General features: G+C 52.4%; 1 protein-coding gene across 4 annotated transcripts in view; it reads left to right on the forward strand.

Annotated features, from left to right (window-relative positions):
• Nucleotides 1–11,542: 11,542 nt before the first annotated feature.
• ARHGEF10 (Rho guanine nucleotide exchange factor 10) overlaps nucleotides 11,543–22,134 on the forward strand; it is a 61,637-nt gene continuing 51,045 nt past the window's right edge. For all 4 annotated transcript variants that reach the window (XM_010820190.4, XM_010820191.4, XM_010820192.4 and 1 more), the window contains exon 1: nucleotides 11,543–11,616. The gene's annotated coding sequence lies outside the window, so the exon portion shown is untranslated. The remainder of the gene's footprint in view (nucleotides 11,617–22,134) is intronic.

A 22,134-nucleotide genomic window follows, 5' to 3' on the forward strand; every position in this document is an offset into this window, starting at 1 on the left:
ATTCAGTTTCTGTTTTATCTTCTGTACTTCATCAAGGCTTCTTTGTTTTGCCCCCCTCTTCACACCTGCAAGAATGCAATCTCTATAGTGTTCACGTTTCAGACTTTCCCCAGCATTCACAACCCAACTGGGATCTGCTTTTCACACAATTATGCTTTCTGCAGCCCGAGCTGGGTCACCAAGGGTTTCTGTATGAAGCCCAAATGCCTCCTTCTGAGCTTTACCCTGCACTATTCTATGTTCTTCTGAAGTGAGAAGGGTGTTTAATACACTTTTGAACACTTGTCCAAATCAGGTTGGACCCCCCTTGGGGTCATCTCTGTAAGTTGGCATACTGCTCTTCCAACTAAGTTCAAAGTTGTAGAAGAGTGGACCCAGATCCATCCCACCCACCTCGCATTCACACTCCCAAGGGAAACCTGCTTTAACAGATGTTGCCCCACCTGAGTTTGGGTAGCTTTCTGGCCCAGTCGGGTACCCAAGTGGGTTTGATTGACAGCAAGTTGTCCACCTTTTCATTAGGACCAAGCAAAACAGGTTTCCTTCCATCCTTGCAGGACTTCACATCTTCTTGGCACAGGTTTATTCTGATATAACGTAAGAGACTATAAAAAAGCATTTCACCTTCTCATTTACAAAACAAATCTGGTTGAAAAGTTATACTGTAACTTAAGAATCCATTTCCAGGCTGTTTTCCTGTAGAGTCTAAAGGATGTTGTGGCCATACAGACAGAGAGAATGAGTGTGAGTGTGTGTGTATGGCTGGAGGGCAGAGGGGGCTGGGCACGGGGAGATAGAGGAGAAGAGGTAGGAAGAAAACTATTTCTTCCTTGTGCATGGATTCATAAGTCAAGGTCACCCAACTTTGGTGAATACAGTCTAAAGGGAATCACAAGAGGGAACCTTGGGAAAAGCACCTCCCATTCTGAAGCGGCTTTGCTTCTAGGGGTCACAGCAACGAAATGTAAGGTCCTCGCTGTGGTCATCAAGAAGCTTAGTTCTCAATAGCCAATTCTTGTTTTTCTTACAGAAGCTTTACTTATTATAACACAAAACAGGAAACGACCCAGATGTCATTCATTAGGTAAATAAACTGTATACAGCCATACAGTGATACAGTACTTGGCAATGAAAAAGAAAAGACCACTGAAGCACTTAATCTGTGTGAATATCCAAAGAATTACTCTGAGTGAAAAAAGCCCAAGGTTACATACTGTATGACCGCATTTAAACAACATCTGTGAAAAGGGGAAATTACAGAAATGGAAATAAAGATGAATAAGGTAGCAAAGACAGGAGGAAAGCAGGTGTATCTGATAAAAGGCAGGCAAGAAAAAGGTCTCTGTGGGCACTTAAACGTTCTGTATGTGACTGGATAGTGGCGCTTGTGGTAAAGAACCTGCTGCCAACACAGGAGACATAAGAAACACAGGTTTGATCCCTGTGTCAAGAAGATCCCCTGGAGGAAGGCACAGCAACTACTCCAATATTCTTGCCTGGAGAATCCCATGGACAGAAGAGCCTGGCGGGCTGCGATCCATGGGCTCTCAAAGAGTCAAACATGACTGAAGCGACTTAGCATGTGACTATATCAGGGTCAGCATTCTAGTTGCTATGTTTAACTACAGTTTTTCTGGGTGTTATTATGAGGGAAATTGGGTAAAGAGCACACAGGATCTCTCTATTATTTCAACTGTCCAATTTTAACAATTATCCACAAAGATTCATAAAAGAAGCTCTCCACATCAGCCCTTTCATCCACACACTTCTGTACTCTAGACAACCTCATGCAGATTAAAGTGTATTTCCTTAGTTTGTATAATTACAGTTGAGTGGTATATTCAGTTTATTACCATTTTGGATAACTGCTTCTTGCACAGAACAGCCAATTCTCAACAGTTAAGACACAGACAGATGTGAACACAGACCGAACACCAGCGCCCGGGCCTAGGGCACCGGCGCCTCTGCCGCCCTGTGCGCACTCAGTTGTGGCCGGCTATTTACGGCCCCATGGATGGTACCCGCCCAGCTCCTCTGTCCATGGTATTTCTCAGGCAAGAATACTGGAGAGGGTTCCATTTACTCCTCCAAGGGACTTTCCCGACCCAGGGATGGAACCTGCGTCTCTTGTCTCTCCTGCACTGGCAGACGGGTTCTTTACCACTGAGCCACGTGGGAAGCCCCTCAACTGCCGGACTCTCCCTAATTGTCTCCAAACCCTCCAGCCTCGCCCCAGTCAGGACCTGCAGCCGACCTGGCACAGGCGTGTCTCTTTAACTAGACTACACACCAGAAGATGTCTTCCTTCCCGAGCCCCCAAACCACTTTTCTGCCACAAAACGAAACCGAGCACCGGGGGTCAGGGTGCCTGGTGGGGACCCGAGGGGCAGCCCTGGAGCAGAGGGGTCCGAGGCTCACGCTGGGCCTCTCGGTCCCTGTGAGGCTCCAAGTCGATGGGCTGAGGTCCCTGGTACCCCCTCCTTCCTGGCCCGCTTCCAAATTCATCACCAAATTCATCAGGGCTTGGTGAGTGGAGCTCTTGGATGTTAGCTGCCACAAGTCCCACGTGCAGTCAGCAACCTGCACATCCATACAGGCCAGACCTGTGCCCTCGGTGATCCCATGTGGTGGTTTCTTCTTCCTCTGAACTCCTACGAGTCAGGTTGTTTACTTATGTGATACTGTTTTTGTTCGACACAATACAAACTGAGGTGAAGCACGGAGAGTGGTTACTCATAGCGAGACGATGAGAGGGAACACCAAAGTTTCAAAATGCCTGAGCGAAGCCCAAGAGCCCAGAGAGAGAGGTGGCGGACGGCTGACCTGGGGACGCAGGGCGTGGGGGGCGTGGACGTGAGGACGCAGGGCGTGGGGGTGTGGACGTGGGGACACAGGGTGGCGGGCGTGGACGTGGGGCGCAGGGGGTGGGAGGTGTGGACGTGGGGACACAGGGCGTGGGGGACGTGGATGTAGGGAACCTGGGGTCGTATGCAGAGCAGGGAAGGGCTGGAATCCTGACTGTAAAAATGTGCCTGGTGGACCTTGTGCGCAAGCGCAACTAGGCTCCAGGCCTCCGAACATCACAGGGTCTCCAGTCTTGTGCAGACTCAGCTGAGGGGTCGGTGGTCCTATCCAGGTTCAACGTCCAAGCTAGGCAGCTGAGACCCCAAGGGCCTGGAAAACCTGGGGCAAACAGCTTGTTGTTGAGACTCCAGGCCGCATGGAGGACATGAAGTCTTATAACAGCTTTGATTGGTAGGGGCAGGTGCAGTGGGTTTCAGCTTGAGCATCCAATGAGTGATGGGGCTGTGATCCTTAACTTACAAGGAGGTGTTAGAAATGGCTCAAGGGACTAGAGCCACCAGGGGACTTTGGATTGTGAGGTTGAGACCTGGCCTTACTACTAACAGGCCCTGCGTGGGAACAGACTGTGTCTCCTGCCCGCCTTCTTTTCTGGCAACCCGGAGCAATGCCTCCGAGGGGGTACTGAATAACTTAATATAAGAAAGCAAGTACCTCGACTTAATCTCTTATCTTAAAATAACAGCCAGCACTTTCAAGGATTAGAATCTCAGGAATGAAAGTGGCCTTAAAAATCATACAAGCAAAGTTTAAAACGTTTTTTTACAGTATCACATAAGTAAACAACCTGACTCGTAGGAGTTCAGAGGAAGAAGAAACCACCAGATGGGAGCACCGAGGGCACAGGTCTGGCCTGTATGGATGTGCAGGTTGCTGACTGCACGTGGGACTTGTGGCAGCTAACATCCAAGAGCTCCACTCACCAAGCCCTGTGCTTCCACTTTGTGGACTGCAAGAAGGACAGTAATGAACCTTGTATAGAGGAGAGACTCCATTAGTGTGGGGTTAGGGGGAAGGGTTGAATCCGTGTTCTAGAAACTGAGGTTTCATGGAGGGAGAAGGCAGCTAATGGGGGAAGTGGACTGCGGCCCAAAGTCAGTGGAGATGAAATAGGACTCTACCCTGCTTGGCAGCAGTGCCTGGCAAAACAGAATCCCTTAGCACCCCTGGGTGCAGGTAACAGTGCTGCAAGCAATAAATAGTGATACAAGTAATAAGTAGTAGTACAAGTAAAGGAAAGAAATGCTTCAGAGACTTTAGAAATGGTAACATTTCTCCCTTCAAATTAGTGTGTTCCCTTTATTCATCTGCAACACAGTGGTCTTGTCTAAGTTTCATGTGGGAAGGAAATAGAGTGAGCACACACTGAGTCATAGCTTTTCCACAAATGCTTTCAAATCTTGGCCGGATCTGACCCATTAGAGGCCAGGAGCTAGAAAGGACAGGACTTTTTATTTTTGAGAACAGCTTCTTTGTTGTCCGTTTGTTGAATAATTCAGTCATATTAAATTTGGGAACAATTAAGTGAAAAAAGTAAAAAGTGATAAAAGCTAACTAAAAGATGTGATTTTGGATGTACAAGAAAAACTGAATTGTTGGTAATGAGGGCTCACCAGTAGGAATGGCACCTTCTGCGGGAGGATCTGATGGACTGTCTCTAACCTGAAGGTACCTTGTGACACAGAACTTTACATCCTGAGCCTTAGTTGAAGTAAATACCTGTGACAGTATTGCTCTGATTGTTGCTTTATACCCAGGCAAGTTCACAAAACCTAACAAAGCTACCATCCCATGCATTTGGAACTATAATATGAAATATGCTGTTTCTACACCCACAAGTAAGCCAAAGTGAAAATAATTGAAGATACTAGAACTGAACATAAATTACTTAAATTTTATATTAAACATTGCTGCCACCCTAAAGTAAGTTTAATTATAGAGGATGGAAGGAGAGCCTTGGGACTCTGAAAGAACCTGCAGGTTTGATGGACTTGAACACTCACAGTGTTTCTTGATCACATTAAAACTTACTTCAAATTCTGCCTCTTCCTGACCTTGATATCCTACTTACTTAAAAAAAAAAAAAAAAAAAAGAACTCCCTTGAGGGACAATTTACATACTATCAAACGAACGGGCCCATTTAAAAAGTACAGTGAGATGAGTTTAGAAAAACACATACGCTTGTGATACCGGCAGCCCAGCCGGCACCTCCATCAGCTGGATGACCCCAGGGCTCCTTCCAGGCCCTGGGTCTTAACTGAGGCTTCACTGAAGATTATTTTTGCCTACTGAAGAACTTCACGTACTTGGGAATACAGCCTAGGTATCTCATTTCTTTCAGATTTTTCAACATTGTTCTTTTTTTTAATACCGAGTAGCATTCCACTGAGGGCTTCCCTGATAGCTCAGTTGGTAAAGAATCCGCCTGCAATGCAGGAGACCCCAGTTTCATTCCTGGGTTGGGACAATCCACTGGAGAAGGGATAGGCTACCCACTCCAGTATTCTTGGGCTTCCCTTGTGGCTCAACTGGTAAAGAATCCACCTGCAATGCAGGAGACCTGGGTTCGGTCCCTGGGTTGGGAAGATTCCCGTGGAGAAGGGAAAGGCTACCCACTCCAGTATTCTGGCCTAGAGAATTCCATGGACTGTATAGTCTATGGGGTCTCAAAGAGTCAGAGATGACTGAGCGACTTTCACTTTCACTTTCAGCATTCCATTGCATAGATGTAACAGTATTTGTTTATCTGGTCACCTACTGATGGGTTGTCTCTGCAAAGGCAGTGTTTTGAATAAAGCTGCCAAGAACACTTCTTGTACAAGTCTTGCAATGCAGGTTTCTGTAGTTGGGATAAATACCTGGTGGAATTGCTGGGTTGGATGGTACTTACACGCTTACTTTATGAGACTGCAGATGGTCTTCCTGATAAAATGTTCTATCTACATCCCCATAATCAACACGAGAATTCCAGTCACCCCCTGCTCCCAGCCTTGTCAGCACTTGGTGTTGTCAGAATTCTCCACTGTATCATTCTCATGAGCAAACATCTCCTTTTACATAAAGACCAGGGTCATTTTTGGAAGATTACAAGGAGGATGAAGAGAGGGACACTGCAGTTAAGGGCTGGGTCCCACAGATGTCCAGCTTACACACCAGCCCAGGCCTCTCCCACTTCTGACTCACCTGGGCTCCCTTCCCTGGGTTAAGTAATTTGCTCACGGAACTCAGGGAACACTACTTACGTTTACTGGTGTGTTACCTAATACAGGAAAGGATGAGGTTGAAAGATACAGACAGACAGTCAGATGATGAGGCACAGAGGGCAAGGTCTGGGAGTGTCTGGGGGACAGGAGCTTCCGCCCCTAGAGCTGGGGCTGTGCCCACACTCCTGGAAGTTCTCTGAACCCTGTAGTTTGTGGGTTTTGATGGAGGCTTCATCATGTAGGCACAGTCACGATGCATCATGAATTCGGTCTCCAGCCTCTCTCCTCCCAGGAGAGCTGGGTGGGGCTGGAAGTTCCAAGCTTCTAATCTTGGCTCCGTGACTTTGGAGCCCCCATCCTGAAGCCACCACATTAGAACAAATGCACTCCCAGCACCCACCCAGGAACCCCATGGGATTGAGGGGTTCTGGGCTGGCCCCGGAGCAGACACACTTCTGTCCCCTGGGTCACAGCTCCGTGACCACAGCCACGTAGGAGGGGGCGGCGGGCAAGGGGCTGGGAAGTGGAAGCGTGAGCAATTTCAGTGGCGTTCCACAGAAACAGACCCCTGGCAGAATTCGCAGAAAGGGTCCCAGGCGCAGAGAGGGGCCGGCCTGCACGCGCCATGAGAGGGTCTGGAAGTTGGGGAGGGGGACTGGCAGGCTGTGGCAGCAGAGCCTGCAAAGCAGCCGAGGTGGCCTCAGGCAGGAGCAGGGACTCCTGGTCCCCAGAGAGGCACTCATGTCCTTCTGGCGTGGGTGGGAGTGGACCCCGCAAGTCACCCGCCTCCAGGCTGTCGGTGCGGAGGGAGTCAGCATCCTGCTGAGAGGGGGAGGCAGTAGCGGGGGCAACCCAGGGAATCCTTCAGGGCTGGGACCTCCTCTAGGGGGTGGGGATACCCTTGAGCAAAGGAAACATCCTGGGGGGAGGGTGGGCGTGGGGGCAGGCTCCAGGACCAGGCGGGGAGCTGCAGGTGGGCGCGCGGGCGGGGGTCTGCACCCCTCTGTCCCCTGCAGGCTCCTCTCTCCTGCACTGTCAGACCAAGTGGCTCGGAATTCCCAGGGCCCAGACCCAGTCCCCTCCACCATCTGGCAGGTCCTGGATAACTAGGTGCAGGTGCTGCCCAGTTCTGAGGGGCACTGGCCTCTCAGGGTGGGATGGGGGCTGCAATGCCCTGCTTCTCACCCACAGAGGCCCTCAGGCCGTGGGGACAGAAAAAGGAGTGGGGTGCCGGCCATGTCTTGGGGCTCCCCGAGCCATGGCACCTTCCTGAGTGTGTACCTTCTTGGACCTGTGACCCCTGCGCCCACCCTGCTGAGAATCAGAGCTTGCTCTGGGGAGGACCAGGGCTCTGAGAGCAAGAAAAAACGTTCTAGAACACCCATCCTCTTTCTCTGTCCTTCTTTGACATTCCTTCCCAGTTCCAGATCCCTGAATTTTGAACTGTTCTGCCAGAGGAGAGGTGGGGAAGGGGGGAGGGAGGGAAGAGCACAGCCCCCTGGGGGCCCTCACATCTCGGGTGTCACCTGCTGGCCCCCAGGAGCCTGCGTGTGAGCCTGAAGCACTGAGATGGAGGCCCCTGTCCACCAACCCCCAACTCTGAGGGGGGACGCAGAGGGACGGCCTTCCCTGCTCCGAGCCTGCCCTTCACCTCCCCCGCTGGAGACACAGCAAAGCCAGAAAACAGCTTAGTCCTTGTTACAAGTGCTCTGGGAACAAAAGAGTCCTGTCTCCTGCCTGGAACAATGCTTCCTTCTCCCCCTCCAGATTCCAGTGACCGCTAGAAACAGCAGCCGCGTGACCCCGCCTCACTTATCTCCCTGGGTGCCTCTGCCTCTTCTCTGCTTCCTGCGCTTTGCTTCCCGCCACCCCGTGTCCCCTTGGCCTGCCAGCTATCGCAGGGGATATGGGTGGGGGCAGGGTGGGAAGCAGAGATGCTTCAGGCAAGCCCAGGAGGGGAGTGTGGCTCAGCCAGGGAGGAGGCTCTGGGCACCATGCCTCTCTGGTCCAGGCCCTGGGGCTTGGGCTGAGGGAGTGCACCCCCAGACTTTCTTTCATTTATGCAGAAAGGGACACGCAGTCTGGGGCAGAGGGTTTGCGTCAGGTCTGTTTTTTCCTGCAGTGCGAGGGCTCTGAGGCTCATCTCAGCTACTGGGTGCAGTTGATTCCCTGCGACTGTTATTTTTTGTTACACACCTTCTTCTACTGTGTGACTGTACCACACTCGGTCGATACACTCACCCCTTGATGAAATTTGAATTGTTCCCAGTTTTGAACTATGCACTGTTTTGAACAGTTTGAAATGTTATAAATCAAAAACTTGTAATGGTCTTTTTATGGACTTCTCTTTTCCCATACCTTGAGGACAGATCTAAGAGTAGGGTTGCTGAGCCTGTCCTACAAGAAACTGCAGAACAAATGTTCTGAGTGGCTGAACCATTCTACACTCACATCAGCAATGTGCATTTGTGACGGTTCATTCTATGGGGCAACTGTCGGCCATGGGTTACCCAGATTGAACATTACTTCCAGGTGCCTCCAGAGGAGATTGTCCTTTGAGTCGGTGGACTTAATAAACCGCCCCCACTCATGGCCCAATCAATTGAGGGCTTGACTGTAACAAGATGGTGAGCTGGGTCATCTCACGTCATCTGCTCCTGTCCTCAGACTGGGATTCACATCATCGACTCCCGCAATTCCTTGGCTCTCCAGAGTCAGATGGTGCATCATGGTGCTTCTCAGCCTTCATACCTGTGTGAGCCAGTTCCTCATAATCAGTCTCTCGCGGCTTCTCTCTCCAAATATGCATATGGTAGCCCACTGGTCAAAGGCAGAATTGCAGTGGAAACTCTCATCTTTCATCCTCTTCCACAAAAGGGCTTACAGAAAATGGTGATGTATCTGAAGAACACCAGTATACACTAGACAGGACTGGAGGCCTCAGTCGGTGTTCTTTCTGCCCCAGCACCCCACCCCACCCGCTTCGGCATGCTCTTTGCAGTGAGCATGCTCTTTGCAGTGAGCATGCTCTTCGCAGTGAGCATGCTCTTCGGAGCTCAGGGGTTAACAGGGCCGTTGTGGAAATGGGGCGCTTCATTCCTGCTTCTAGTCACGGTGCTGCTACTGCGTTGTCCCCACTGGTCCAAAATAACACGATTTCTGAGTGAAAAATGATGACAGTGGCAGCCTCTTGAACTTAAGTTTTTAAAAATGAACTTGTGAGCCTTCTATTAGAAACACTGGTTCAATATGTTTTCCTGTTCCTGAAAATTATGGTTTAGTGAGCATCTGCTCTTCCCGGACATCACAGTGTTCTCTGTGTACTTCTCCCTTCCAAGTTTCTTATCTATGATGTAGACACTATTAATCACATTTTCTAGAGGATGAGACGGAAGTTCAGAGACTTGTGTAATTCATACAGGATTTTATTAGTGTTACAGACCGAAATAGGATCCCACATCCCTTGTTTCATCCATGCACAGTATGATTTCCTTCTTATTTCTGCTCCACTAGATCAGAAAACATGTATCAGGATCTTCTTGTTCGGTGGTGAACTAGAGCTAATTCACTTGGGCTTTCTATCTCTGTCTACCATGGTTACTATGAAAATTGGGTAAGAGATCTTTGAATAAGCTATTCAAAGAGTCCTAGGAAAAGAGACCCAAAATAATTTTTCCAGCATTAAAGTCACTGAGAGGAAGTATATTTTTCAATTGACTCAGGCTCTAGTATCTTTCCAGGGTTCTCTGAAACAGCTCAATCTTTTCCCATAAAATTAGCAATCTCTAATAACACAGATTGCTAAAATATTACCTTGTGTGTGTGTGTGTGTGTGTGTCTGTGCTAAGTTGTTTCAGTCATGTCCGACTCTTTGAGACTCTGTGGATGAACCCCACCAGGCTCCTCTGTCCATAGGATTCTCCAGGCAAGAATACTGAAGTGGGTGGCCATGCCTTCCTCTAGGGATCTTTGAGACCCAGGGATTGAAACCACATCTCTTATATCTCCTGCTTTGGCAGGTGGATTCTTTACCACTAGTGCCACCTGGGAGACCCCAAAATAATATCTTATCTACTATTATTTTCCCCCAGTCATTGTATTCTTTATATGGTAGCTGTGAGTTACATGAGCTACAATTTGCAGGGAAAGAACTTTTACAGAGCAGGGTGGCTTTAGAGTCATTTGATGTTTAAATTAGCTTTGTGACATTTAACTATATTATCGTCTCCCTTCTACAAACCTTAGTGGATGGCACCCTAGATCTTTATGATGCCTGGAAGTTCTAAAATTCTGAATTAAATTACTTCTATGATTGAGAGATTTGGACAGGAGCCTAGGGTGTGACTCACTATTTACCGTGTTGACCAGGTAACAGGCAACATTCTAAAGCTGTCATTTTGGTTTGTATTCTTCTCTGGCATTTTGTCCTATAGCAGAAATTACAGCATATGCTATAATAATATGCTTCCTTTTTAAAATTATAAAACGAAGAAATGCTCCTTGCAAATAATTTCAACAACACATTAGGGAATTCTTCTTCATCTCAAGGTGCTTTTGTGAGGAACCAAGCATATATGCGGATTTTCACCTCAAATGAGATCATAGTAGAAGGATGCTTTTTAGGCTCAGACCCCGAAGATTCTGCCTGCAAAGCAAGAGACGGGGGTTCGGTCCATGGGTCGGGAAGATCCCCCTGGAGAAGAGAATGGCTATCCACTCCAGTATTGTTGCTTGGGAAATCCCACGGACAGTGGAACCTGGGGGGCTACAGCCCACAGGGTCGCAAAGAGTTTGACACTACTGAGTGGCTAACAGTTTCCCTTAGTCCCGGTTAGCATTGTCCATTCAAAGGGTGACACCGCAGGGTTAACCTCTGCCTTTTAAGTCATTACTTTTTGGCTCTTACAGGATAGTGAATTCTAACCCATGTTCACTGGCAAAGTGAAGGTGAATATGAGAACTTTTCAGTAAAAGGCAAGCTTTAAAAACTGCCTCGGAAATGTGAGAAATCTTTGCTTTTCCAAACCCCCAAGGCTTGGCGGGTCTGAGGCAGCTGACCTCTAGAGGAGCCAGGAACGCCCCTGCAGGCAGGGCCAGCCAGCAAAGGGAAGGGGTGGACGCTTTGGGGACGGGGAGGGGGTTGGGGAGCTGGGGGAGAGATAGGCCGGGGACCCTCCCAACGTGTGCCCAGCCCGAGGGCTCTGCGGGGAGAGACGGGGGTCCGGGGGTTCCGGGGGGTCCGGGAAGCCTGCCCGCCCGGCGCCGCGATCCCACGCGTGCGCAGCCGAGCCGGGCGTTGGGCAGAAGGAGGGGGCGCGCGGCCACGTGGCTCCGCAGGAATGCGCGGGCGCGGGGGCGGGGCACGGCCGAGGAACGGGCAGGCGCGGCAGCCAATGGAGTCCCGGAGCTTCGAAATTAGGCCAATCACGGCGCGCGGGCGGGCCTACCTCCCTGTGGGCGGGGCCGGGGCGCATCCAGGGGTGGCTGACTCGGGGCTAGGAGAGGGGTCGGCGGAGGGACGGCGGGCGGGGGTCCCGTCCCGGCTGCAGGGTGAGTGCGGGTCAGGGAGGACGGGGTCCCGTGGCTTGAGTGCGGGCGGGGCGGGGGGCCGCTGGGGTCCTGCAGGATGAGAGCGGGCAGGGGTGTGGTTGGGGTCCTTGAAGGGCGCCGCCCGCGAGCCGACCTATCGCGGAGCTTCGGAGTTTCCTTTTTTCCTTGGGAAGCTTCCCTTCTGCCCAGGTCCGTCGAACTGGCCGATCCCACCGCACCTTGCAGTCCGGGCTGCCCGCCCACCCCAGATTTTGGGGGACGGTGCGAGGGCCGCTCGGGGCACACGCAGCCCCGGGCGTGGACAGTGCAGGTGGCGGAGCTGAGGCCCTGGAAGCGCCCCACTTATCGCGAGTCCTGGGATAACGGCAACGGATCGAGACCCACCGGCCGTCAGGAGGTGCAGGAGGCATCCGGGCCCGGCCTGGGGTCTGGATGAACCAGGGCCCAGTGAAGTACCCTGAGGAGTGGCCAGTTGGGGTGTTTAGGTCGGAAATAGTCGTTTGTATTTTCCTATAAAGGCAAAAGCCCTTGGCCCACTTTGGTGCTGCTGCTGCTGAGTCGCTTCAGTCGTGTCTGACTCTGTGCGACCCTATAGACGGCAGCCCACCAGGCTCCTCTGTCCCTGGGATTCTCCAGGCAAGAATACTGGAATGGGTTGCCATTTCCTTCTCCAATGCATGCATACATGCTAAGTTGCTTCAGTTGTGTCCGACTCTGTGCAACCCTATGGACAGCAGCCCACCAGGCTTCTCTGTCCCTGGGATTCTCCAGGCAAGAATACTGGAGTGGGTTGCCATTTCCTTCTCCTTGGCCCACTTTAGGGTGAAGGTAATTGCTACTTTAGAAACCCTCCCTCCCGTCTTCCATGGCTGGGAGATAAACAGGTGCGCTGCCAGCCGGGACAGGTGACTTCTTATCCCTACCTGGCAACACTTCCCCTCTGGAAGAGCCTCAGTTTGAAGGTAGAAATCTGAGTAAATGTTTCAGCCCTTAACAGGATGTGAACATTCTGAGAAAGCAGCAGACATACTTGGTGCAATGTAATATTTACATTTCAATTACTGGAGGTGAAAATTCTCATGAACTCAAAGTGCAGTGGATTTTTAGCTTTTCTTTGGTTGAGCCACAAAGTCAAAATAAAGTAGCTGCCAATGTCCTGGATCTTATGCAAGAGTTACTTAATATCCCTCCAGGTAGAACATTGCAAGGAATAACATTTTTACTGTTCATCGCTTAAAATACATATTTTGAACATGTTTTCAAGGAAATAACTTTTATAATAAAGGAAAGATGAGATATACTCTGTGTAATATTAATATATTGTTATAATGTATCCCATAAGCTCTCACCGTATTTACTTGACTGGCCCTGGGGTATGGTTTGGTTAAGTGACTCCATCTGCAGGCAATATTTCAGTTATTGAAATATCAATCTCAAATATGCAGATAGCACCATCCTTATGGCAGAAAGCAAGAGGAACTAAAGAGCCTCTTGATGAGAGTTGAAAGAGGAGAGTGAAAAAGCTGACTTAAAACTCAACAATCAGAAAAGTAAGATCATGGCATCTGGTCCCATCACTTCATGGCAAATAGATGGGGAAACAATGGAAACAGTGACAGACTTTATTTTTGGGGGGCTCCAAAATCACTGCAGATGGCAGCTGCAGCCATGAAATTAAGACACTTGCTCCTTGGTAGAAAAGCTATGACCAACCTAGACAGCATATTAAAAAGTAGAGACATTACTTTGCCGACAAAGCTCTGTATAGTCAAAACTGTAGTTTTCCAGCAGTTATGTATGGATGTAACAGTCAGACCATAAAGAAGGCTGAGCGTTGAAGAATTGATGCTTTTGAACTGTGGTATTGGAGAAGACTCTTGAGAGTCCCTTGGACAGCAAGGAGAACAAACCAGTCAATCCTAAAGGAAATCAGTCCTAAATATTCATTGGAAGGGCTGATGCTGAAGCTGAAGGTCCAATCCTTTGGCCACTTGATGTGAAGAACTGACTCACTGGAAAAGACCCTGATGCTGGGAAAGATTGAAGGCAGGAGGAGAAGGGGATGACAGAGGATGAGATGGTTGGATGGCATCACCAACTCAATGGACATGAATTTGAGCCAACTCCAGGAGATGGTGAAGGACAGGGAAGTCTGGCGTGCTACAATCCATGGGGTTGCAAAGAGTTGGGCATGACTTAGTGACTGTTGTTATTGTTACAACAACAACATCATCTGCAGTTAGGTGGCTGCATGACTGTTCATAGTCAGGTGTAGACTCCCATGGTTTCCTGAAATAATTAGTCTCTCTCTCTCTCTCTCAGGCCAGGTGTTATCAAAGCAGCTATAGACAGGGATGAGGTAAAATCCAGAGTTATTAAAAATAGTTTTTTTTAATTTGTTACGTTCAAGCTTAATTTGTTTTCTTGAAATTTTGATGTTCTCTGAAGTTTTTCTGGTGTGGTTAGAAGGTTAGAAACTTCTCTTTGGAGATTCTTGGAGATTGAGGTGTTCTGGTGGCATTCAGACCCTGGGCTGAGTTCTGGAACTGCTCACCCGACCCTGGAAGAGTCACGTCCCCTGTAGAACCTCAGTTTACTGACTTAGGAAATTGCTGGAAGGCAAGTTGTGAAAATGCATTTTAAACCAAGAATGTTCTGCATGAGAGCAAAATGAAAATGCCGTGAGTATGGCTGTGTCACTATAAATTAAAGACCCACATTGAATAATACGGTATTCTTATTGCACGAGGCGTGATAGAAAGGCTGCAATGAAAATCCAGATCTTGAGATACTCATAGCATGTTGGTGTTTATTTCACACATTACTCATAGTTTGCCCGGGTAGAAAGGGAGTGGAGTGAAACAAGACAGAAGCGGATCACAGGCATTAAACATTTATGGAGCAGGATTACTGCTCCCCAGTTAAGCCTTCTGGAAGTGTAGTTTGGGAAGTTCTGGGGCTTAGCAGTACAGAGGGGCACCGGGTCTGGGGGTGTGGGCTGGGGCCAGCAGTGGGGGCTCGGGCCCTCTCTGACCATGATGGCTGTGGGAGTGAGGCCCAGGGGAGCTGGCACGGGACCCCTGACCCACCACCAGCTCCACCCAGCACACACCCCTCACTGGGACTCCTTCCGAACTCAGACTTCAGAGAAGCAGGCCTTGAGGTCGGCTTTTGCTTCTTTACATCTTTGTTTCTGTGTGTGCCTTTTCAAAACTTTGATTATAAAAATGACCAGTCACGGGCACTGCTGTTGTTCTTTCATTTCCTGTTCTTCTTCATGTCGGGAAAGTAATGGGTACCTGCTAGTACAGAGTGCTTTCTGTGGGTTGTTGATGTTTTATGGTTCCCTTAAGCAATGTTCAAAAGATTTTTAAAAAGATTTTTTGGAGTTTTTTGTTTTAGGTTTAAAGTGTTTCTCTTCCAGGAGCCACTTTCTGATACTATAAATTGCTTTTTAAAGTAAATGTGACATCAGAGGTTGCTGCAGCCTCCCTGTGCCCTTGTGAAAGGGAGTGGGGACAAGGCCTGTGGGGGCGGGGGGAGGCCTCAGTGCTCCCAGGAGGACGGCTGAGCCAGCCTTTCCCAGGGGGCCGCTGGCCTGGTGGCCCAAGTGAGGCTCCCAGACCTGACTCAGTAGTTGCCTGGGTTCCCGAACTGGGCATTTTATGAAGAAACGAAAGGAATAGGTAAGGGTGCCCAAACAGTCCACACAATGATAACTATGCGAAGACAAGGACTTCTCCATGCTCGAGGAGGTCCGGGTCCTGAGGGTGGGGGCTTTGCTTCCTGGACTGAGGCTTTGCTCTTAATTCTTGGCCTGGAAGCTGGCAGTTTGCGGGGAACCAGAGCCTGGCAAGTGGACGTCATTTTTTTTTTTTAAAAGAAGGCACTGTGGACATTCAGCCTTCAAAGTCAAACAGATGTGAACTTTGAACTTGAGTCATTTCTCGTCGGTGTGGAGAACAGGATCTGACCATACAGGATAGGCTGAAGAGTTTTAATAGAAGTGTGCCATGCACACTTGGAGAAGGCAGTGGCATCCCACTCCAGTACTCTTGCCTGGAAAATCCCATGGATGGAGGAGCCTGGTAGGCTGCAGTCCGTGGGGTCGCTAAGAGTCGCACACGACCGGGACTTCACTTTGACTTTTCACTGTCATGCATCGGAGGAGGAAATGGCAACCCACTCCAATGTTCTTGCCTGGAGAATCCCATGGACAAAGGAGCCTGGTGGGCTGTCGTCTATGGGGTCGAATAGAGTCGGACACTACTGAAGCGACTTAGCAGCAGCAGCAGCAGCCATGCACACTCAATGTTTTATTCTGTTATTCACGTTCTTTCTCTGAAGAGAAGATGGAGTGGTGACTGACTTGAAGGAGCTTGAGAGTGTTGAGCTGAAAGGGTCTCCGCAGAGGCCTGGAAGGCCTTGGTGGGTGTTATTGTTCAGTTGCAAGGTTGTGTCCAGCTGTTTGTGACCCCGTGGACTGTAGCCCACCAGGCTCCTCTGTCCATGGGATTCTTCAGGCAAGAATACTGGAGTGGTTGCCATGCTCTCCTCCAGAGGATCTTCCTGATCAAGAGATTGAACCTGTGTCTCCTGCATTGCAGATGGGTTGTTTACCCACTGAGCCACCGGGGAAGCCCAGGAGGCCTTGGACCCAGGAGGATGTCGGGGTCTCTGGCGCAGGGAGTTGTGCGGGTGCTCTGCCTTGCTTCAGCAGTGGCATGCAAGGGCTTGGAAGTGCAGGGATTTGCCTAGCGGTGGGGATGGGACGCCTGTGTGGGCCAGTGTAGAAACAGCCCAGGATTTCCAGAGTTAGATGTGATTCCAAGTCAGGAGCCAGAGTCCGCTTCTGGGCAAGGAGCGCTGAGCTCTGATGGAAGGAATTCGGCGTGTCTTTTCACTCCCTGCGTGTGCAGGTCTGAGCCTGGCTGGGAGATGCCGGGAGGCCAAGTGTGGGGCTGGAGCTTGGGCTGGTGCAACCGTCAGCTCCCCCTGGGGGACGTGGCCTTGGCCCCGGCAGCCCGCTCGCTGTGAAACTGATAAGACATCAATGCACGCTTTGTTCTCAAGCCCTGGACTGGGCAGTGGCCAGTGGGCAGCCCTGATTCCGTCCGTCAGAGAAGCTGAGTCGGATGTTGCTTGCATGGCTGGGGACTCAGCCTGCGGGCCCTTCTGCCAGACAGTGCGGGGGCCAGGCCTGGTGTCAGAGTTCTTGTCCCGGGGGACATGGCCTTGGTCGCTCTTCTGTTGGAACTAAAATCAGACCCAGGCCGATTTTAGACCTCCCAGGGGTCTGCGGAGGACAGAGTCCCGCTTCGGGTCCAGAACTGATTGGGGCCTGGAGGGAACCTGCTGGGCCTGCCGCTGGCCTCTGTTCTGGAAAAGCGTTTAGACACGCGCTGCTCGCAGTGACTTAATAGGAAGGAATGAAAGGTGCAGCGTTTGCCAGACGGCAGGAGTGTTTAGGACGTGAATCGCAGGTAGTCGAGGGGGAGAGATTGTTTCCAGGGTGTGCGTCCCTGCAGCCCGTCTGGGCCAACAGGAGGGCAGGGGACCCTGGCGCCCATCTCCCCCGTGTGTGGGTTGGGGTGGGGACCCCGGGGAGGCCAGGCGGTCGAGGGCGTCCTGGGCTTCACAGCAAGGTGCTCCCCCCAGTGCCCCCTCGGTCTGCAGGGTGGTCCGAGCCGTTGTCGGGTGGGTGGGCGTCCGTAGGGAGGGACCAGGTGGGGCCAGGCTGCCCTACACTGGGCGGGCCGCTGCGCCGACACGTGATGGAAGGCTCCAGTCTGGGGGGACAGCGGCTTCGCCTGCATCTGCCTGATGTAATCACACGTGCACGCGGCGCCCTTCCTGCTCTGCGGGAGGAGTTACTTGCATTTCCCGTAAATAAGGGGGCACTCCTGCTGCAGCGTGACCCCTCAGATGGGTCCACCAGGCGGGCAGCAGGTGCCCGTGCAAAGAAGGCAGGGGCTTGGATGTCAGCCCAGGGTTTCCCCAAATTCCTTCCGTCCCAAGGCGGGATGCCGTGTCTGTCAGGGTGATTTTTGAGAGCTGGAATTTACTTTATGCAAGAAACTGCTGGGCGTGTGGGTCCCAGGAGGAGGGGCGGGTGGGGGTGCGTCTCTGGCCTCCTCCCCTCCTCCCTGCTCCCCTCCTCCCTGCTCCCCTCCTCCTGGTCCGCGGGGCTCTTGGTCCTTGCACAAGTGCTGAACTGCCCCTAGCGGGTGTGCTTGGGGCCTGTCCTCGGTTGGGCCGTGTGCCGGGGGAGGTGACAGGGAGGCCTGGACAGATGGACGGCCAGCTCCAGCCAGTGACAGGGCCCGGGGTGTCGCCCCCTGTCGGCGCTGCCCCCTTCGCAGGGGTGACTTTCTCCTGTTTGATGACTGTAACACTGGCTTTGTGAAAAGATTTCTCAGACGTGGCCAAGTAAAGGCAGAATTAACTTTGTCCTTGGTGAGTTCTGAAAGGAAGGGGTCGTGTGTCTAGATGGTTCTGAGAGGAGGCTCTCGGGCTGGATTGCGTGACCGTGGACACCCATGTTTGTGTCTGGAGGCAGGAGGGCTTCAGGAGCCCATAGAGGGGGCATTTGGGCTGCAAGTCTGGGCCCCTGGCCCTCGGTGGGGGCGGCAGGGTGGTGGTCCTCCTGACTCTCGACTCTGGCTCAGCACCAGTGTGGGGCAGGGCCCGCTGGGTCTGGGGGGCACCCCGTGTCCAGTCTCGTGCAGGTTGCTGGTTTATAGGTTTGAGGGGAGGAGAGCTGGACCAGGAGGGGCGAGGAGCATCGCCCAGGGCTGCCCCGCCCTCGGTGTGTCTGAAAGCAGTCTACGCGTCAGCTATGGCTCTGGGCTCCGATCCTTGTTCGGAGGCCCTGATGAGTAGTCAATGCGTTTCCACGCCTGTAAGCCTGCGGATGATGGCGTGGGCGGCAGCCAGAGCTCCACAGGTTGGTTCCTGTGGTCCCGCGTGTCACGGCATGGGGCCTATAGGGACCGCGTCTGGGGAGGTCCAGGTGACTCCCCGGGGAGGGGGCACACCGTGGGTAGAGCTGTCACCGCCCCCCCTCCAGGTCAACAGGAGTGGCAGAGCTCTGTCCTGGAGCCTGCACCCTGAGGGGCTGGGCAGACATGGGGATGGGGTCAGCGCTGCTGTGGAGGCCAGGGCGGCAGTGGGGCTCTATTTCCTGACTTTTGGCCACACCTGTGTCCCCCCAGCCATCTGTCCCCTGCTCCTCCAGCTGTGTCCCCAGCCCCACAGTGTCCACCTCTCCTGTCCCTGCCTCCCCGTCTGGTTCCCTGGGATTGAATCCTGTCACCAGACCCGCCCAGGATTGGCTTCCCAAGGAAGGGGTGTGTCCCTTCCTGCTGGCAGATCAGAGAGCAGGCAGGAAGGGGGAGGGGGAGACACAGAGACATAGAGAGATGGGGCCAAAGACCGAGAGGTACAAGACAGACACAGAGAGGGAGAGATATGGAGAGATACAGAGACACAGGGAGATACAGAGACACAGGGAGACACAGAGATGGGGCCAGAGACACCGAGATACAAGGACAGAGAGGGAGAGACATGGAGAGACACAGGGAGACACAGAGACGTAGAGACAGGGCCAGAGACACAGAGACAAGGCCAGAGATACCGAGATACAGGACAGACACAGAGAGGGAGAGACATGGAGGGACACAGAGACACCACAGCAGGGAGGGAGGATGGGAGCTCAGTCTGCAAGGTGAGGGGATTCGCACCTGGAAGTGTGCACGAGGAAGTTGGTTTGTAAGGATTTGAGGCCAAGGCAGCAGAGCCAGGAGGCTCGGGTGTGGCCAGCAGGGTGTGGGCTATGGTTCCCCGTGAGCGCTCCTCCCAGGAGTTCTCAGGGGTTGATCCCCAGGGCGAAGCACCATTTGGAAAAGACAGTGAACATTTGCCGATTAGCTGCTGTCTCACAGTCTCTGCTGCATGGAATAAATTGCTTCTATTCACTCTTTTTTCTTTTTTTTGGTGGGGAGCGGACTCAGGCCTCATGGAAGTGGCCTCAGTCTGATGTGAGCAGAGAAACAGGCGACCCAAGACACACCACAGCGGGGCCCTGAGGGTGCTCGGCACCCCGTGCCCTCTGTGGTCAGGTTCAATGGTCACCAAGTAGACATCCCCCGGCAGCTGCGTTCCTGGCCTGGCTTATTGGGAGAGCTGCTTTTTCTTCTTTCCCCTTCCTCTCTCCACTCTCCTTCCTTCCTTCATTCTTGTTTCTGTGAGCATCACATTTACTTAAAAATCTACGAAAACATTCAGTGAAAAGGCTTGTTGTGTTTTTGACTTAACTTAGAGTTAAGTTCATGGAGCCTTCCCAACAAGATATGTGAGCTTTTCACTCCCCTCCTGGATCTCCCTGTGGAGGTAGATAGAGCCTTTCTCCCGTGAGCTCGCTCGGAAGTTTGTGGTTTTAGACAGAGACGGGCCTGGCGGCAGTGAGCCCATCAGGATTCCGCATCCAAGCATCCCCAGGCCCTGTCCCCGGGTTTGAGGTGTGTTGGCTCCAACTCATGGCATATGTCCAGTCCTTGTGGGGCACCCTGGGTCCCCCGACAGTCTTCAGCACAGTCTGTGGTGGCTGGACTCTGGGAGCCCGAGCTGGGTGGGTTGGGCACAGGCTCGGCCTATAATCTGTGCCCCACCTCGTGTGACTGGGCGGCACCAACAACCAGGGGGTGAGTGCCGTCGGCCCCCAGCCCCGCAGCCGCTGATGGGCGTCCCTTTATCTTGGTTCACAGTGACGATGCCGGGGCCCTGGGCCAGAGGGGAGCCCTGAACAGGGTCTCCCCAGATATGCTCCCGCATCCCAGGTACTCATGCTGTTTCTCCGCAGGGATGACGTTGGTGGCGACTGCACCCCCTTCCTCACCCTCTGGACCCCGAGCCCCCGGGGGAAATACCCGCTGGAAAGGCAGCAGGTCCCAGACCCTTGGGGCATCCATGGCGCTCTCCCTGCAGATCTGCAGAGATGGCTCAGCTGCTGGAAACCTCGCCGGAGCAAAGACTCAGGCTATTTCCATGAAACTCTGACAAAAAAAAAGCTAGTGACGGTGGCACTTCTGTAGCTGCCCAGGCTCTGAGGCGGAGTCCTGGCCGCACTGTGGGCCCACCCCGTGCCTTGCCTGGCTTTCTAGGCGGCCGCTTCCATCACACGTGCTGGCTTTTGTTGGAAACCACAGCCCTAAACTGGAGAAGGACAGTGATAATTCCCAGGGCCCGGCAGCCCAGACCGGTGTTACCTCCTGCTGCTCGTCCGCCGGGGGTGGGGGGGCTTGTGAGAAGGCCAGGCTTGTCCGCTGTCCCTGGGTCAGTCGTGGGCCAAGCGGGCTCCACGCTGTCCCCGAAAGCACTGTCTGCAAACCCAGTGGGCAGCCAGGAGGCAGCAGGCGCCGGCCCGAGGCTGCGGGGAGGCCAGAGAAGGTGGGAGGAGACCCGGCTCTCGTCCGCCCAGCATCGGGGAGTGAGCTTCCCAGGGTGATGCCTGCACGGAGCAGAGCATGGACACGGGCACCCAGGCCCCCAAACCCAGAGGCAGGTCCTGTGTGCGTGAGCTTCCTGAACAGTCTCCTTCTCAGGAAGGTGGTTTCCCGCCAATGCTGGTTTTGGAGTGTCGTGATCTTCTGAATTCCATACACGTCACACACACAGACCAGGGTGCCGGGGCTGGTCCCAGTGCCAGCTGTGCCCCGGGGACAAGCCCCGGGCGTCCTCTCGTCCACAGTTGGAAGACTAGGATGGCTGCGTGGTGCATCTCAGTGTCCTGGGAGCTCAGCAGGTGAACGGTGGTTGTTCTGTAGTATCAGGCTCCAGAGCAAGACAGACACTGGCGTGTTCTTTTGTCTTGTCCCGTGTTAGCAGTGGAAAAGGGGAAATCACTTAGACTATGTATTATGCATTTTAAGTAGGACAAATAGCATTAATGAGATTTGTACAGTGTGGTTTAAGATGAGTAAACGACGCAATAGAGAAACCCAAGGAATCTGTAACACTCGGAAAACCCTGAGATCTGGTGCGCCTGTGCGTCTGGCTTCTCTGAATTAGCCCGGCCGTGGGCCAGTGGTGTCTGCTCGATGGACGACGGGGCTAGGGTCCCACAGAGTGGTGCGCGGGCGCTGCTCTGCCCTGATGCCAGCCCCAGGGCCTGCGCGGGTCCTCAGATTGCTCTGGACTCGGCTGCTTTGCACTGGGAGAGGGAGGCAGTGTCTCCACCCCTGACTGTGGTGAGGGTGTGAAGACAGCAGCGCCTATCGCCCCAGGAGCCCTGAGAACATCAGGTTCTTCTTTCCTCGATTCCTCCCAGGCATTTTTGAATTTCCTCTTGGGAAATGATATATCAGCTGATGTCACCCCCTTCTGTGTTCTCCTGACTGCAAGTCCTCCTGGCCTTCCTCCTGTTTCCTCCTTGTAGCTTCCTGGGCCTCCATGTGCATGTATGTGTGTATGCACACACCTCTGTGTGCACACGTGCGAGCACACGTGTATGTGATGTGT

This window comes from Bos taurus, chromosome 27, assembly GCF_002263795.3.
Source record: "Bos taurus isolate L1 Dominette 01449 registration number 42190680 breed Hereford chromosome 27, ARS-UCD2.0, whole genome shotgun sequence".
Taxonomy (NCBI): domain Eukaryota; kingdom Metazoa; phylum Chordata; class Mammalia; order Artiodactyla; family Bovidae; genus Bos; species Bos taurus.